Genomic DNA, 18,510 nt, shown 5'->3' on the forward strand with positions numbered 1-18,510 from the left:
CGGATACATTATGGGATGCGGATTTTGCGTAAATGTTTGTTTCGGAAACAATGGTGTGTATAATGTCTTTTATAAAAAACAGTTGGAAAAGTTGCAGTTCAAGATAATCATCGTCCAAATTAACGTGTGTTTTTATTCCGGACTGGAAATCATAGAAGTTGTGCAGTGTTGGGGTGAAGTTTGTATCATCCCATATTCTAGCTTCCTCCCGTCTCCGATTAGCACTAGGTTGCGATTCTACTATAACTGTTTCCTCATCATCAGTAGAAAAATCATCGGAGAATATTGATAGATCGTCAGTGGTTTCAATTCTTTCGTCTTCATCATCATTACTTTTCATCAAAATATCGGCGATTTCATAATCTCCTAAATCCATGAGGTTTTTGATGTTTTAATAGTACACTTTGAATCACAAAAATCACCAAAAATGTTGTAATTTCCGGCTAACAAACACAAAATACAAATAATAACTATAAAAACGTATAAACATATGAATCACAATACTCAATATATCACAAAACAACGAAAAGGTTATTTTAATACGGTTTTATATATATAGATCACAAGAAAAGTTTAAAAACTGAGGAATTTACAGTTTGACATAATACTACATTAAAAACATTGTACTGAACATCTATGCAAGTCTGTCAATCTGTCAATCGACTGTAAAATGCCGGTTTCCTCTCGGGGGTACCTTAGGGAAGGATTTGCAATTGAAACACAACTTTGCGAATGTCGTCGGACAAATGACTGATTGAGCCAGTTGTTTGCATATTTATTGAGTTAAAATTCAACAAGTTCTACAAGTGTTAATATACAGCAAGTATTTTTATCTCGAAATAGGATGCATGAGAGCATTAAGGAACCAAGAAAAAATAACCAAAATTTAATTACTTCGGTTAAATCTTATTTGACACATGATACGTGTCCGGTGATAAGCATCATAAAGGATTCGGCGCGGCGTCGTAAAATGTGTGATAATAGATAAATATTATTTTCCTTAATTATTTCAATATTTATTAACCTTTCCCTTACTGTGCTAAAAAAATACACGCGTTACGGTGCTGTGTAGTCAATACACATCTCAAAATAAGCGATTTTATATCGGAAAAATATGAATATTCATAGCTAATCGATTATGTTTATTATATTTTATATCAAAAGTGATAATAATTCTAATTTAATTGCTGAAAACATGAAAAAACCATCGGCAGATGCTAAAGAAACGTGCGAGGGGTCCACATCTAACGACGGTTCGCGGCCAACTGGCTATCCGCGCGGCTGTCTATGGCACTTTGTGTCAAGCATTTTGACCGTGTACCGAAGCTGGCTTGCAAGCATTGCGCAATTCTACGTGCTTGCGGCGGGGCTTGATGCGAATTTATATTTTTGTGGGAATAGACAAACGACAATAGACAAATAAATATCACGTATCATAAACAATGATATAAATTGAATAAAATTGTTATAAAATGGGTACTTAGTTATTGTTTTTGTGTTCAATTTGTAGAAATCCATCTAATTTAAAAATTCTGGAAGTATTTTAGTATTTTTTAATAATTATGACAGCGGTTTTAAGGTCATTAATAATCAAACTGTAGAATAAATAATTTTCTGAATTTTCAATGGAGAAAACATATTTTTTGTATGAATACCGCACAAGATATTCATACAAAAAATAGCTGTAGCCTGTAATACACTTTGCAAATGCTCATGGGTAAAGCGGTACCTTAACTTGTACCATTCTTGGCACCAAATTCGTTTCTTTTTATTATTTTATTCAAACATAAAGCTAACGTAAGAGCCAAGAACGCTTTGTCTTTGACAGATTCCATTTTGCCGTGATTCACTTGCTTAGTGTTGCCAACTTGGCGGATTTTTCGCCATATTTGGCGGATTGAGTGCAATCGAATCGGAAGAATTTAGTGTCTAGCGGAATCAAAAATTCTGGCGGAATCGAATAGAGCCTGGAATTATTAATTACTTCAGTCTTTCGTTTCATTACTTTATCGCACTGGTAATTTCTTCAAGAAAACAATACCGGCACGTCTACTTCGGATCGATGGTACCTATCAAATCTTAAAGCAATGGATAGAATTAAAAGCTCATTTCAATACGACGAGGCATACTCAAAATTGTTATAATGCAGAAATATTATATAACATGTACCGTGACGATACCAATGTTCTTATATTCTATTTTATTCGCCCAGTACTGGAACAGGTTCAGAGAGTTTAAATTATTTGAATCGAAAACTGCAGACCCGTGCAAATTATTTGGTGGCCTTAAGAATTTATTATGTTTTTTAGTGTCAAAAGTAGCCATTCCAATGCAAATAATTGATTCGTTGAAGATCAATATTGAAATTCATCTGGATGCTGGACCATATTTGGGATACCAATTTGAATCCAAGATAAAATCATTAAGGGAAAATAATATTATGTCTGTAGCAGAGGAACAAACTTAACGTAAGCGATGTGTTAATTTTACAGTTAAATTAATAAACGAACTACGTCAGAGACTTCCTGATTACTTTGAAATTTCGGAAAAATTAATGATTTCAGCGAAAGCAACACATTAAAAGTACTCAAAGAGTCTATAACGCCTTTACTTTATTATTTAACTATCCATCTGATGATTTTTCTCTCACCATTGGAAAATGATACATTTCACCAAATGGACAAACATAAATAGCACAATCGAATTCTGGACTGAAGTCAAATTATATGAAGATGCTGCCATTGTGAATCCCTTTAAGAATTTATGTGATTTCGTTTTTACAATATTAGTATTACCACAGTCAAATGCAGATGTGGAAAGAGTTTTTAGTATCACGAACATTGTAAAAAATCAATCTAGAACTAAAATGAAAACTGATATGTCAACGCAATTTTGAATGTTCGATCGGGATTGCAGCGATTTTATAAAACATGCAATAAATATTCATTACCCCCAGAGGTATTAAATAGGGTAGGAACTGGGAAAATATATAACAAGAAACGTGACCTAGACCAATCATCTACGTCTTAATTAAAATTTGCTGATCAACAGTATCAACATGCGACGGCGGCGGAAAGTGAAGATGATGATAATTCAATAATACTGTTTTAACTTTGTTTTACTAAAAAAAAATATTTTCAAGTGAACATTAACATAAAAATTTATTAATTTGTAATAAAACGTTTGTATTGTATTTAGTGAAACTGTTTTCGTTCATCAATAAAAACTGTGTAATGTTCGTTATTTTAGTGCTCAAATTCAGCTAAATATCTGGCAGAATCCAAGTAAGTTTTTGACGGAATTTGGCGGATTTTTTTGTAGATTCTAGCGGAAATATATATTCCAAGCTGGCAACACTGCACTTTCTCTTGCACGACAATATTTTTCAGTTCATATTCAGTAATGGTGTATATAGGGTGGATATTTCGATAAACATAATATTATTATTGTGACGTTTTTTAACAAATGTTAAATTGAAGTTGGTTCTTCTACTTTTCTAAATTCTACAGACACATTGGAACTGTCCGCAGCGCTTCGTCTTACGTAAGTAGGTTAAAGTGACTAAATTAGACCTGAGATCTTTTTAGATGCAAGTTTAGTGTCAGAATATGTCACATTACACTTTTTAACAATTTTAATAATTTACAGATATATCAACACTAATTAGGCTTCCACGCTACGGACGATAGTACATTTTTGTTTGTTCACTGTAGATAATGTAAATTTTCATAGCTATACGCTTTATATGCACTTTATTATTTAAAAAATACTTTGTATCAGTTAGATAATAATCAGAGTAAGTATTATAGCTTGCAGAAATATGAAATACTGCATTTCATTAGCTTTTTCGTAAAAAACGGATTCTTTGACGGCTTTTCCTCAAGCCATCTTTTGACATATTAATATGCCTTTTTTACCCAAGTTTTTAGAACTCAAACTAAGAACCTATTTAAGGATCATAGGTATTTATTTTGGTTTAAATAAGGGAGGTAAAACACTAACCCTAAAACTTTCATATCAGTATCAATGGCCGCCTAGTGAACAGCCGAGTTTAATTTTAACCAAATATCTATTAAAATTCAATTCCAGGAACTGAAAAACTTACTTTTCAGTATAATCTAGCTACCAAAAGTGTTTTTTTTTAAATAATAAGTAGGAACATATTTAACACATACATATTTTATTTATGTTTCCACTTCATTTAATAATTACACGAAACGAAATACTTCCGTTCATTATAATAATTCCATTATTATAGCATAGTTTTTGTTGTGTTTACCAAATGTCAAAATAAGACACCAAGAGGTTGTTGTATTTTTCACAACTGGTTCAACCCACTTAAACTACGTCCACATTATTTTGACATTTCTACACTTATGTCACGTTTTTAGCTGCTCATAAGGTTTGAGACACATTATGTGCGCATAAATTGGGCGTGGCATGGACGTATTATATGTTGTGCTGATACATTACGCAATAATCTTCCTTAGGAGAGTGGGTCAAATAAATTGGGGGACTGCCGCGGAATGTCATTTCTTTGTATGGGAGCTGTCACTTTGTAATAACGGCACTTCGTAACTTTTCTCCTCCCCTTCTCATGCGGTTGGTATGAGAGGGGGTCGCATTATTTGAAAATATAGCCTGGCTAGCAGATCACGGCGTATATCGTCGCTACGTCCACACTTATAACACATCTTTTTAGGTGTGACTGGCCTGTATGGTATTGTATGGCGAGCAATAAGGAGTTATGTCGTTATCTGTCACCCCCTTATAGCTCGACTGTTGTGAATTTGCTCCCTTGTCAACAAGTTTTTTGTTGGTTGCTCATACAAATCCTCTCAAATGTAATCCTTAATATTCTTTATAAATATATCCGCGACAATAACTCTGTTCCAAATAAAAGGTTTTCTCAAAACGAAGTTAACTGTTTTCAATTGTTGTTTCAGTGCATATGTTTATTGAACTGGGTTCAATATCCGTTATATAACAGAACGCTATCACAGAAAACGATGGATCTTCCCGGCATAGAGAGTGCTTTTATCAAAGTGGAACCAGGGACCCAAGAAGAGAGTGGAAGTGAAATGCCGTATACGGTTATAAATTTCGGCCACCAGGATGTAAAGAAGGAATGCTTTCAGTATTCTGAGACTACTCCAACAGACAGTAAGTAGTATTGCAAAAGCAAAAAAATTTTGAATGTTAATTTCAAATGTTCTAGAATATTTCGCGGACAGGACGCAAACTTGTTCATGGCGTCACCCAATGACTAAATAAAATACGTAAACGAGGACTTCGCATACCAATAAAACATTCTGTACAAAAACGAAGTAATTACTGCTACAATGGAGGCAGCGATTGCGTGGCGAAATTATAATGAGATTTTGATTCGACAAAATATTAGTGTTTTAAATTTATCGGCGTTGAGGGATAAGTTGTTAGCGATACAACAATTGGGTAATTTGTCAATATATTGACTGTAAAGTTAGGTAGTTCCTATTATTGGATGTTACATTTTTGAAATATGTGATGTGTGAATTTATGATTTTTACCTCCAGAATTTTATAATGTTTCGTCTGTAAACCAAAGGCTTAAATTTATTATTACTGTATGTATTCAGGGTTTAAATATCACGTAGGTTGCTGACATAAATATAAAATGTTTAAGAAAAAGTTTCTCGTCTTTGAACAATATAAATAATGCAAACACCAAATAGAAACCGGAAATAACCTTTATTCTAAAACTGAATGTCATATCCATTTTGTCTTGTTGACATTAATAATAACAGTAGTTCTACAGCGTTTGCTCATCAGCAGCAGTTCGTTAGAATATCTTTGTATTCTTGAATACATATTATAGGAAATTATAAAAGTTTTCGAATAGTTTATCACATTTTATTTTCAATGCTTGCTTAAATTATTATTTAAATTGTTGCAATATTTGAGACAAGAGATATAGGTCGATAATTTGATATTTCTTCAGGGCTGCCAGATTTATAAACGTGTGTTACAATAGATATTTTATAAACGGAGGGAAATATTCCACTATTCAAACTAATATTTCTTTATTTTTATAGACACGACTAAGCTAAGTGAGATCCATGGTTTTAGTTTTTTAAGTTTTAACATCTGTTGATGCTGTAATATAATTGCATAAAATATCAAAGATATTTGCGCATGTTTCAGCACGTTGTGAATCTAATACGGGACGTCACGTTTATGTACTTATTTTTAGTATTAATCTATGATGGTTTAGTGATTTTTTGTAAAAGTATTATATTCTGAATTATTAATATTAAGTTGTTTTATATAGATGCAAGTGTGATGGTCAGTAATATTATTTTTTTAATATTATCGTATGCAATTTGTCGGTATCTTTAGTGTTACTCCATATGTGATCGATACAAGATCCCGATCGATCAAGATCGTTGACCCGTAATTTCCCTGGGATATATTTTTATTTATAATATAAAATTCATTTCCGACATAAGATTGATAAATTCAGTTTTTATTTTCTACCATTTTCGTTAGAAACATCTATATTGAAGTCGCCGATTATTGTTCTATTTTTTTTTTTTTTTATAAGATACTGCTTCTTAATTCATCCTTAAATGTATACTCATTTGATCCATGTGTTCGGTTGATTGCGATAATATTAAAACATATTTTATTTACATTTAGATTAATATCTAGACAATTAACTCGCTGCATAGGTACTTCTTCCACTGCGATGTTTGAATAGCAGGATTTAACAAATACAACAATACCACTATATATTATAGTATTATTACGCTAGTGTCTGGACGATTTAGGCCCTCTGATTGGTCGATTTCAAATATTTTATTTCGTGTAAATTTCGCATAGGGAGTCTACAGGCAAAAACGACCACTCTGCCTCTCAATGTTAACCAACCGTAAGGTGCATTTCGGTTTGCAGGCGACCGGATCCAAAAAAATAAGACTTTAAAATTAAGACCCACCTCTGGCGGTATAAGAACGAACCAAATGACTGGCGCCAATATTTAAATATGCAATTAACAATACACATAGTTATGCAAATTTACTTGACCATTAACAAGCGTTTAATAAGAAGATTTCTTATTTATTTATTTATTAATTAAAAAAAAACATTACATATTACATCGATCTTTGGCTGTCCAACTAGGAGATTAACCTGTTTTAGGACAGTCAGTAATAGGCATTTCTTCTGGAAGCTTATCACTTTGTAATGGCATTATTTATTTTATTTAAACAATAATAAGTTTGTTTACGTCACTTTATAATATACAACCTCTACATGTTTCATGAACGAAGTTAACCTCATCAGGAGTATTCACTGAAGTCAAATATAAAATATAGATTACAATTGGAAAGAAGAAGTGGAAGGAGGGGGGAGGGGTAAGAGTGGGCGGAGTTTATCCGAATAAAGAATTACAATATCGTTAGACGGGAAAGACCAGTTGAGTGGGAAAATATTTAAAAGAGGGTTTATATTTTTTTTGCTTGTTAATTATATCTGATTTTATATTTACATGTTTTCTAATTTCTAATATTTCAAAATTATTTATTTTCTATGCTTTATATCCTGTGTGAAGTATTTTAAGACCTTAATTTTTATCAAAAGTGTGATCATCATTCAAAAGATAATCAAACTCAGATTCACTATTTCCATTTAGAGCTCCGAGATGTTCTTTAGTTCTGACTTCAAAGTTTCTATTGGTTCTACCCCTGTAAAATAAATTACAATCATCCCAATTGAGTTGATAAACTCCCGAGTTTTTTGTTTGGTTATCTCTATTTTTATTATTAAGAATATATTTCTTCATTTTTTTATTAGTGTAAAACGCCGGTTGAATAGTACCAGGAATATTTTAATTTATAATTTTGGAAGGATCGTTATCCACAAATAGATTTCTACGCCATTGTTAATTTATATCTATAGAAATAGGGTAAATATACCATTTGAAGAGATTATGTTTTATTTTTTTATTTAGAATTTCAACTATCAATTTATTAGAATAAGCGTTATTAAATGCTATTTGTTTTATGAACATATTGTTTTATGGTTATATGCTATTTGTTTTTTTCAGGTCTTAATATATTTCACATACGATATAAAGCATCGCAAAACAATAATTTTTAAAAATTTAGATTTTATAAAAACTGTTAATTTAAAAGCAGATATAATTAACAAGATTTTTTTTATAAACTCTCTTCAAAATATTTTCCCCCTCAACTGGTCTTTCCCGTCTAACGATATTGTAATTCCTATTTCTGATAAACTCCGCCCACTCTAACCCCCCCCCCCTCCCACTTCTTCTTTCCACTTGCAATCTGTATTTAATTATTGACTTCGGAGTATACTTACTCCTGATGAGGTGAACTTCGCTCATGAAACATGTAGTGGTTGTATATAATAAAGTGATGTAAACAAAGTTATTTTGTGTTATGATGAAATAAAGTTTAATAAAATTACATTATTTTATCTATTTTTCCGTTGCATATCAATGCATATGCACTCAATAAAATGTTAAAATTATATTTATTTATTTATTGGACTATTTGTATACCGCCGCTTTTGTGAGATATCACCACAGGGGGAAATTTATTGTATTCGCTAGTGAATGCTTCAGTTGACTCTAACGTCCGGTTCATGATTTAGTTAATTAATTGAGAGTAAAAATTAATTGAAATATTGTTTGATTGGTCTGATATTTAAATGTAGCACTGTGAATGAATTCGGTATTTTATCCACGATTTTATTACAATCATTAAAAGTATGACAAATATATTCCGAAAAATTAAGGGTTTTATCTAATTCCTCAGTGTAGAAATCATTCATTTTTAAAGAAATACGGAAATAAGTATGCGAAATACAACTCACTCATATTCAATTCGCATTTGCGCATTTGGAACATTTTCTTGCGGAATTCACATAGGTGACTGTTAGCTGTGTGATCATTTTGATAACCCTTTCTGTTAGTGGCAGGCTCTTGTTTTTTGGTGCAGTGTTGTATTTTTTTTTTTTTTTTTGAATTAGGCAATTCACCCTAAAAAGAGTGCCATGTGAAGTTTTTTGCTCTTGTGCGCAGTGGAGGCATCTGGGATTATTCAAATAGTCGAGGCATCTCAGTGAAGTGTGTCCGTAACCAAGAAAATGATAGCATTGCATCAATGGGTCACAGTTTTCTACGTGTGCTCTTATGAATCCAATATTGATCCTTTCTTTCGAAAATATTATTTTTCTTAGTTTTTCTGTTTGTATAATGAAATCTGCTATTTTATCAGTTTTTTTTATTCTTCAGCTTTTTTTAACAACGATTGGTTCATTGTCAGTTTCAGCATTTTATAGGTCTTTATTTCGATTTATCAAATATGTTAGACGTTATTCTTCCTTGTAGCCAGCATCAGCACCCTTAATGATAATGCAAGGTTTTTTTTCTTTATTTCATTAGCGTGTATTCCAATATCCTGGTTTTTGTTGATTTCGTTTTTTATTATTGTTTTTATGATGAAATTTGCTAATTTAGAAGATATTTTATTATTTTTTAACAACGATTGGTTCATTGTCAGTTTCCGAGGTCAAAGCATTTTTTAGGTCTTCATTTTGATTAATCAAAACCTTTATTTTGTCTTTTAATATTTTTTCGATTTCATCTGCAGGCTTGTCTGCTTTTGAAGAAATTAGTACAGCAAAATTTGCTTTCGGTATTGGGTGAAGTTTTTCCCTTACTACCATTCATAGCTTTTATCTTCATTTTTTTTTTCTTCATTTATTACTTTTTTTATCAATTTTTCTAATTTTCTGATATAATCATCTTGATTTTTAATCACTTTATTTTGTAGAAAAATTATTGTGTTTCGAAGTGACTTTATCTCAAGCTTCCATGAATCTTTGATATTGATTAAAATTGTTTCAATTTCAGTTTTAGCTTCTTCGTCTGTTTTTGTACTGGCTATTTTGTTGAGTTCAGAAAGTATTGGAACATGGTCACGATGGTGTTAATTTTATGTTTGTAGGCAGTTTACTTTTATAGAGTCCGTCTCGTTAGGCGACCGCTCGTCGCAATACATGCGACAGTACTGCTATATCAACGTATATCATACTTGCATATTGTTTTTCTGTTTTACCAGGTAATATTAATGTGGAAACTGTACCCATCAACGCAGAATCAGGATCCCTAGAAGAAGACGGAGGGAAAATTCCTTATACGGAAATTGACATTTACCTGCCGGATGTCAAAAAGGAATGCTTAGATCGCTTTGAAAGAAGTACCCAGACAACAGGTAAAATTAATGTTGTCCGTTACAAATAAAAAAAAATCATACTCTTTTATTTCATAATCTTTTAATAGCTCTATGAACCAGTTGCACTTTTAAGTTTGATTCGTATTTTTTTTTCAGACTTATCGACAGATCTCAAGACGCATCATTTAGAGAAACGATTATTTTGTACCTATTGCAACTACTCCTGCTTTTACAAGTCAAAGTTAGAACATCACTTGCGTATCCATGTTGGAGAAAAATCTTTCTCATGTACCCACTGCAATTATTCATGTTCTCGAAAGGGAAGCTTGACGAGTCACATGGTGAATCACAGTGGAGAAAAATCTTTTTCATGTGCCGACTGCAGTTATTCATGTAATCTCAAGGGAAGTTTGACGAGACACATCGTGACTCACAGTAGAGAAAAACCTTTTTCATGTTCCGACTGCATTTTTTTATGTTCTCGAAAAGAATATTTGAAGCAACATATGAAAACTCATAGTGTACATAAACCTTTTTCATGTTCCCACTGCAATTATTTATGTTCTCAAAAGATATATTTGAAAAGACACATGCTGAGTCACAGTGGAGAAAAATCTTTTTCATGTTCCCACTGCAGTTATTCATGTTCTCGAAATGCAAGTTTGACGAGACACATGGTGACTCACAGTGGAGAAAAACCTTTTTCATGTTCCGACTGCAGTTATTCATGTTCTCGAAAGGAAAGTTTGACGAGACACATCTCGACTCACAGTAGAGAAAAACCTTTTTCATGTTCCAACTGCAATTTTTTATGTTCTCGAAAAGAATATTTGAAGCAACATATGAAAACTCATAGTCAAAGTAAACCTTTTTCATGTTCCCACTGCAATTATTCATGTTCTCAAAAGATATATTTGAAAAGACACGTGCTGACTCACAGTCGACATAAACCTTTTTCATGTTGTCATTGCTTTTATTCAAGTTCTCGAAAGGCAGATTTGTCTAGACACATCTTGACTCACAGTGGAGAAAAACATTTTTCATGTTCCCACTGCAATTATTCATGTTCTCGAATGCGATATTTGAAGAATCACATGCTCACCCACAGTAGAGAAAAACCTTTTACATGTTCCTATTGCAGCTATTCATTTTCTCGAATAGAAAATTTAAAACATCACATACTTACCCATACAGAAGATAAACCCTACACATATTCCGATTGCAACTATTGATATTTTAATTTATTATTTCATTCATTTCACGCCCGCGGGGCTTTGACTTGCTGCAAAAGTTAGAATAAAATTTTGACATGCTAAACAAGTTAGAATATAAGAAAGAAATAGTAAAAAGAAGATTACAATTAACAGAAAATACATTCATAGTTGGAACACGAATATTATATATTCTTACATCACAGTTTGATCAAGAATATTATATGATCTTACATCACAGTTGAAACACTTATATTATAATCTAGAAGGTATTTTAATATTTGTCGATCGTTTTCTAATTTATGGAGAAACAGAATAAACTCATAATATAATGTTAAGAAAAGTCATGGAAAGGGCTAGAGAAGTCAATTTAAATTTAAATAAGTTCAAATGTATTTTTTTTATCAAAGAAGTATGTTTCCCTAGTTACATTTTTAGTAAGGAAGGGGTGAAAGAGAAAGTCAAGGCAATCTTGGAGTTGCCGTCTCCCAAAAATTTCAACGATTTTTAGGAATGTTCAATTATTTAGGTCCGTTTATAAAAAACATGTCCGAAAACTCACAAATCTTGAGAAATTTATTGAACAATGTATTATGGTCATGTGACGAGAACTGTGAAAGATGTTTTAAGATTTTGAAGGAAGCTATTTCAAATATAACAGTTTTAATTCGTTATGATCCAAAAATATCGCTTACTTTGTCAGTCGGTGCATCAAAATCAGCTATTGGTGCAGTTATTATGCAAAATAATCGTCCAATTGCATATAGATCTAAAACAATGACACAGTCGCAGGAAAATTATGCACAAATTGAAAATGAATTATTTGCTATTCAATTCGGTTGTTATAAGTTTCATCAATATTTTTACGGTAACAGAGTGACCTTGCAGACTGATCACTAGAGACCGGATTATATGCAACAAAAAAAGCCCAAAATATGCATGCAAATATGCAATAAAAATAGCTAAAATATGCACGAAAATCCATAAAAAGGGTCAAAATATGCAACATGAAATAATACAGGAAGTCGTATTTTTACATATTTTTTTTATTTTAGTAAGCTTTTAGTTCTCAAGGATAACAATTATATTTTCGAAAATATCAATTATAAAATGTATTTAACAATAAAATTTAGAATTTACCTTTAAAAACGTATATGACTAAGTACCGTTCTAAATGTTCTGTAGACAAATTGTGTCTACGATCGCTTAATATATTTTTGTAAGCGGAAAAGGAACGTTCTACGTCTACTGATGTGGCTGGACAGAATTTAAATTTATGTGCGATTTTTGAACTTATTGTTGCACCTGCCCCGTTGATGAAGTTATCAATTTGGCACAAAGGTTCAAACCCTGGGTTATTATTCAGTATGTTTTCAAATTTTTCTTTGAGTTTACTCGGGAATAGCTTTGGCAACGAGGAATTCATAAGGCGAATTTCCTTCATAACCTGAATAGATGCATTCAACGCCAATCCATGAGTTTCAAGCGTTTTTATACTTGCAGGTATGTAGGCGAAATGAGTGGTAATCATAGCTAGGTTTTTTTTAATACTGGCATCGTCAAACGATTCTTTGCACTGGAAAACTGCCAAAGCCTCTGCACTATCAAATTGGGATAAAATACTTGGAGGGCTTTGCCTGCTTTGATCATATAGGGGGCAGCATCTGAGAGCAACACATACACATTTTCATCCGCAGAAGATTCAGGAAATATTTTTTTTATACCCTCATTCACAAATCTGGCGATCGTAGAATGATTTGCCTTTAAGTTCTCTGCAGGCCACCAAATTGGAAGGTGAAGGTTCAAGTTTTAATGCACCAACAATCAAATTTGCAATGTAACGGCCGCAAGTGTCGGTGGTTTCGTCAGCTGAAATCCATATGTTATCCTTGAGTTCATTGCGTATTTCTTCCAGCACATGTAGATAAATTGATGGTATGTAATTTTTACGTAAAGTAGATTCATCCGGTATATTTCGATTTATGCAATATTTTCTGAAAAAATCCTTCAAGGCAGGATTTGTCAGTTTGTATAGAGGGATATTGCTTGCAAGAAATGCTTCACATAGATCCATCCTAAAGTGATTTTGTTGTTTACCTTTGGAGGTTACTTCACTGTTACTGCTACTTGCCACTGTAAAAACTTGTTGTCCCTTCTTCTGCACTCCTGCGATATGAACACTGGTTTTGACATGCTGGTCTCTTTGGAACTTTTTTGTGCTAGAAATGTTTTCCTCGCAAACTCGGCAGTGTAAAACTTTTCCGTCGTATGTAAATATTCCAGGATATTCAGCTATCCACGTATGGGCACTTTTTTATCAGGGGGCATGGTTTACTTTCACAATGTACAACTTCGTGCAAACAAACAAAACGCTAGACGAAACTCTAAGGAACAGCGCGTGCGACCAGTCAAAAACAAAATTCGCAATTCACTGAATTACCATAAAAATATACCAAATCACCCCTCATACGAATGAATGAATTGTTTTCGGAAATTAGCCGAATTTAAGCCGAGTAGGCGCGAGCGCAGGCGAAGATAAGAGAGGTTCCCCCCCACTCCAGCCGCCGGCCGTAGCGATCAGTAAGATCAGTTATCAGTTCTTCGCTCAGCTTTGCTGGCCGCGCGCCTTTCTATCTGACGTCTATAGTATCGCTATGTGAGGCATCTGAACGATATCAAGCGTAAATATGCAAGATCTCAAATTATTTGCTAAAATATGCAACTACCGCTGAAAATGGTCTAAATATGCATTTGCATATGCAAATGCATATAATCCGGTCTCTACTGATCACAAACCTTTAGTCCATTTATTAAAAAAACCTTTTGCATGATGTACCCGCTAGGTTGCAACGTATGGTGTTAGTACTTAAATCTTATGATTTAAATGTTATGCATGTCCCAGGTAACGAAATGTATATTTCGGATACTTTGTCTAGAGCCGCTTTGATAGATCATTATATACCCGATTATGAGTCTTATCTATATTGTCATGTCAATTCAGTCTATATCAGTGTTTCCCAGCCTTCTTTATGCCATGCCCCACCGTTGTCTTTTTAAAAGTCAAATGCCCCACCGGCATCATTTTAAATAAACAGCAGGTAAATTTTTAATTCATATTGTAATATGTTTGTAAACATATGAACCCATAATGAAATAAAATAAAATTTATTCTAATACACATATTACATATGATATTCATTTTTTGTTACTATTCATGTTCGCAGAAGTCAAGCTTAATGGCAAAAATACGCATTCATACTAAGGAAAAACCATTCTCAAGTTCCTACTGTAACTATTCATGTTCTCAAAAGACAAATTTAATGACTCACATTTGCATTCACATTAGGGATAAACCATTTTCATGTTCTTACTGCGATAATTCATGTTCACGGAAGTCACGTTTAATGAGACACAATAGCACTCATGCTTAAAAAAACCCATTCTTACTGTAATTATTAATATTATAATTACTATTGTCTACATCCTGCACAGTTTCTGTCTTTTTAGATACTTAATAAAACTGTAACGGGTTTCATTATATTTAAAGTAAAATTTTGCGTATATTTCAATTTTGCACATCTCAGACATTTTTTTGTATTTTTACATTTTTTTTATATGCCAACCTGTCTCATCTCTGAGGCGTTATGCCCCACCGGTCGGGCGTACGCCCCACCGTGGGAAACGCGGGTCTATGTGAACTTAGCTATCAGTGAAGAATATCGTAAAAAAAATCACTAATGCTACCGCATTTGATGAAGCTATTCAAACATTGAAAAAATATTATTATGAAGGTTGGCCAAACAACAAAGATGAAGTTCACGGTATGTTAAAATCATATTATAATTTTCAAGACGAAATTAATGTCATTAATGATTTTATTTTTAAGGGTAAGTAATAAACTAATAGTACCACAATCTATGCGAAAAGAAATAAACAAATGTCTAAGATTGGCTAAGATATTTTATATTGGTGTAATATGACTGAAGATATAAAATAATCAATTGAACAATGTCAAGTATGTAATAAATTATGAAATAAATGGCAAAAAGTCGGTATTGATTTAATGTATTTTATTCTTTTAAATTATCTCATTGTAACAGACTGTTATTCAAAGTGTATAGAAATTGCTTTATTGAATAAGGATTCCACATCCAAAAGTGTAATAATAAACTTAAAATCTATTTTTCGCGTCATGGTATAACTATGTCATTAGTATCAGATGGTGGACCGCCATTTCAATTTATTGAATTTAAACCATTGTTAGAACACTAAGGACGGGTTGTTTCGGATAATTTGAACAATTAATCAAATTTCAACGTTCATTTTCAAATTCTGTGAAAGTTTTTTTTGATGTTCTGCTTTAGTTCAGTTCTGTCAAGCGACCAGCCTATAATGATATAGGAACAGAACTTGAATAGGATTTTCACAGAACCTGAAAATGAGCGTTGAAATTTGTTGAATTGTTCAAATTCTCCGAAACAACACGCCCTAAGTAACAAGTCCATATCATTCACAATCTAATGGTCAAGCAGAGAGTTCTGTAAAAATTGTAAAAAACATTCTAAAAAAGTCTAAAGAAACAAATACAGATCCTTATTTGGCTATGTTACATTATAGGAAAACGCCAAAAGCCAATCTACCGTCACCTGCTCAATTATTAATTCCTAGAACTTTGAGAATGAATATTCCTTTAACTCAGATCAAATTAAAACCTATAGATTGTCAGATTTTTAGGGTACAAAAAGAGGTAGAAAAAATAATACACAAAATTCCAAATCTTATAATGTTATTGTAAAACCTTTATCAACATTAAAAACAGGGGATCAAGTATGATTTAAAAACAAATCCCAAAAGTGATTTGTTACCAGCTGTAGTAAAAGATAAATTAAAATGCAATAGGTCTTATATAATAGGCAATGCAAAGAATTATCCAGTTAATGCTACAATGATTATATTAGTCTTATGGAAAAAGAGGTTCATCAGAACACAAAAAGATTGTGGAATTTTTCTAATGCTCAGCGAAAGAGTTATTGTAGTGAACCAAGTTCTATGTATCTTAATAACAAATGTGCTAACAATACCGAAGGCATAGTCGATCTTTTTGCAGATTCATTTAAAAGTGTTTATTTATGTTATTTGGATATTTCTGATAGTGAGATCCCTTACGAGATATCACTTGAAGAATCATTTAACCTAAGCCATTGTTTCATTGAAATAGCTGCAATAGAAAAGGGTATAAAAGCATTAGATTCCAATAAATCTGCTGGACCGGATGGTTTTCTTCCAATATATTTAAAATATTGTATTAACAGTTTGACTTCACCTTTATTCATGTTATTTAATAAGTCTTTGTCATCGGGGTGTTTTCCGGATCAGTGGAAACAAAGCTTTTTAATGCCTATTCACAAAAAGGGTGATAAAAGCGATGTTTCAAACTACAGACCAAAATGTATTTTGTCCGCTATTCCCAAACTCTTTGAATCGTTAGTCCTAGATGTCATTTAAAAAAAAATCAATAATATTATCGTACCCAATCAGCACGGCTTTATCACAGGTAGAAACACTTTAAGTAACTTAATCATTTATCAAAATTATATAACTGATTCCCTTGTTCTCAAGCATCAGGTGGATTCAATATACACTGATTTTTCCAAAGCTTTTGATAAGGTTAGGAGACATATTCTTGTACACAAACTAAGTCTTTTGGGCATTAAAGGAACCTTATTGATCTGGATCAACAGCTATCTCAGTAAAAGAAAGCTTTGTGTTAAAATAAATTCTGTAGAATCTTACATCTTCGAAGCCACAAGTGGGGTTCCCCAAGGATCTCACCTCGGACCAATTCTGTTTTTATTATTTATAAATGACATTGTTAGTGTATTTAAAGATGTACAAGTTCTGCTCTTCGCTGATGATTTGAAAATATATAGAATGATACGTAGTATAGAGGATCGCCATATTTTACAATCTAATTTGGATAAATTATATAATTGGTGTGTGATCAACTCATTATTTCTTAATATTCAAAAGTGCCAAGTTATTCGTTTTCGTAAAATCCAAAGTCATGTTACTTATGAATACTCTTTAAATAATGTACTTTTGACATCAGTCGCTCAGATCAGGGACTTGGGTGTTATATTTGATGAAAAGTTAACATTCACTCTGCATGTAAATGATATAACAAAGAGAGCTATAAAAATGCTTGGTTTCATTTACAAAACGGCGAGTGATTTCAAGTCAATTGATTGTTTGAAAACATTGTACACTTCTTTAGTAAGAAGCCAGGTAGAGTATAATTCGCCTATTTGGTCCCCATTGTATAAAACGCATTCTGACAATATTGAAAGGGTACAGCACAAATTTCTAAGACTTATTAACTTTAAACTGAATATTCCAATTCAAAATATTAACTATTTTCTTTTGATGAAACAACTTAACTTAATAACGCTATCAGATAGGCGGATCATCTCTGACCTTGTACTTTTAAATAAAATTATTAATAATTTCATTGACAACCCTGAAATTCTCGCCAAAATAAAATTTTACGTACCGACTAGAAATACGAGGCAAAGTGCTACATTTTTCTTTGACAATTTTAAAACCAACTATGAAGCTCATACACCTATAAATACACTACATCATTTTGGCAATAAATTTGGGAATATTGTAGATATGCTTAAAGATTCCGTATTAGTTATAAATAGAAATATTTTTAATCATTTTACTGAGATGTATGAATTCACAACTCTGTAGTGAATACATTTTTGTTTTTATATTTATATGTTCCTTAATACATATTTAGCTTTCCGTAATCCACACAATTAATTGGAATTTACCTTAATTTAATCAAAAATCATAATTTATTGTAAACTATGTAACACAACTATATTACTGTTTAACTACTTTTGTAAAAGCCCATTAGGGCGTAAATAAATGAATATCATAGAAGATTGTTATGGATATGGGTAAAGACGAAATAGAATACACTTAAGACTCAAATACAATACAGCAATTCATAACGACCATCTGTCCATGCGATCTTATCCAGCACATGAA

This window comes from Hesperophylax consimilis, chromosome 17 (genome assembly GCF_061612785.1).
Source record: "Hesperophylax consimilis isolate HC1 chromosome 17, BYU_Hcon_1.0, whole genome shotgun sequence".
NCBI classification, from domain to species: Eukaryota; Metazoa; Arthropoda; class Insecta; order Trichoptera; family Limnephilidae; genus Hesperophylax; species Hesperophylax consimilis.